The 1,703-nt window shown below is 45.2% G+C and overlaps 1 non-coding gene across 1 annotated transcript; it reads left to right on the forward strand.

Annotated features, from left to right (window-relative positions):
• The first annotated feature begins 1,249 nt into the window (after positions 1–1,249).
• Positions 1,250–1,340, forward strand: trnar-ucu (transfer RNA arginine (anticodon UCU)). The gene is given in 2 exon segments: positions 1,250–1,286; positions 1,305–1,340. It is a non-coding gene; the product is annotated as a tRNA-Arg (tRNA).
• Positions 1,341–1,703: the final 363 nt, after the last annotated feature.

Genomic DNA, 1,703 nt, shown 5'->3' on the forward strand with positions numbered 1-1,703 from the left:
GGAAGGCAAATGGTATGTTGTACCCACACGAGGGGTCATGAGTACAGGAGTAAAGATGTCTTGCTGCAATTGTCTAGAGCCTTGGTGAATCCGCACTGGAGTATTGTGTACAGTTTAGTCTCCTCATCTTATGAAGGATACACTTGCCATAGAGGGGGTGAAACAGAGGGTCAACAGACTAATCTTTTTTTTGCATTTATTTCATTTCATCTCAGTTTGTTCAGTTTGCTTACCTACTGTTTTTTTTCAGGTTTGTACTTCCTGCTGTTCAATATTCAGTCCATTAACACCTAATCTGTACTAATGCTTTGTCTTTCAACACACCATTAACATATTGTTTGCCTTTGCTGCATGACCTTTTGGTCAGCTATGTGGCCTTGTCCAATCTACACCTTCTCCTTTGTTATCTCTTGCCCCACCCCCACCCCACTTGCTTATAACCTGTGACTTTTCTAATATATGTCAGTTCCGAAGATGGGTCACTGACCTGAAACGTTAACTCTGCTTCTCTTTTCACAGATGCTGCCAGACCTGCTGAGTGGTTCCAGCATTTCTTGTTTTTATGTCACCAGACTAATCCCTGGGATGGTGGGATTGTCTTATGAGGAAACTGGGCCTGTATTCCTTAAAGTTTCGAAGAATGAGAGGTGATCTGATTGAAACTGACAAAATTCTTACAGGGCGTGACAGTGTGGATGTAGACAGGATGTTTGCCCTGGTTGGTGAGTCTAAAACCAAAGGACATCGTCTCAGAATAAGGAGTAGGCCATTTAAAACTGAGATGGGTGGAATTTCTTCACTCAGACGGTGGTGAATCATTGGAATACTGTGCCCCAGAGGGCTGTGGCAGCTCAATCATTGAGCATGTTCAAGACAGAAATTGATAGAAATCTTGATACTCATGACATCAAGGGATATGGGGATAGCATGGGAAAGGGGCATAGAGGTAGATGATCAGCCATGATCGAATTGAATGACAGAGCAGGCTCGACAGGCTGAATAGCTTACTCCTATGTTCCTCTGTTCCTAAGAGAGTTGGCGCCAGCGCGCAGCCCTGCTTTACCCCACTGCTGATCTTGAAAGCGTCTGATGTTGCTCCATTGTAACTGATGGAACTGTGCATGTTCTCGTGGAAAGAAGAGATGATGCCCAAGAGGTCAGGAGGGCAGCCTATGTTCCATTGCAGTTTGAAGAGGCCGTCTCTGCTGACAAGATCAAAGGCCTTAGTGATGTTAATAAAAATGTGTGAGGCTCTGTGGCGCAATGGATAGCGTGTTGGACTTCTAAATAATGATTAAGACGATATTCAAAGGTTGTGGGTTCAAGTCCCACCAGAGTCAGATTATGGACCAGAAACAGAGGAGCACAACGGAACAACAAATGAAGAAATGCGCCAAAAGCACAGACTCGGAGACAGAGCGAGAGAGAGAGGAGCACGGCAGGAGCAGAGCAGGGGAAAAAAATCGAGGAGTGACGTCACAATGGAGAGTGAGAGCAGGGAAACAGAGAGCCGCTGGGGTGAGGATACAGGATTTGGTTCTTTCTCCGGTGCAGTGGAAGGAGCTGTTTGGTGAGGATCTGGTAAGCTGTGACATCACAGGCAAGCAGGTAGTTGATTGGTTTGGAAGAACCGACCTGCTTGATGCGCATCTGGTAAGTGATTAAGATCCATTTTAGTCCTAACGTTTAAAATAGTAAACAAA

The sequence above is a fragment of the Heterodontus francisci genome, chromosome 35, assembly GCF_036365525.1.
Source record: "Heterodontus francisci isolate sHetFra1 chromosome 35, sHetFra1.hap1, whole genome shotgun sequence".
Taxonomy (NCBI): domain Eukaryota; kingdom Metazoa; phylum Chordata; class Chondrichthyes; order Heterodontiformes; family Heterodontidae; genus Heterodontus; species Heterodontus francisci.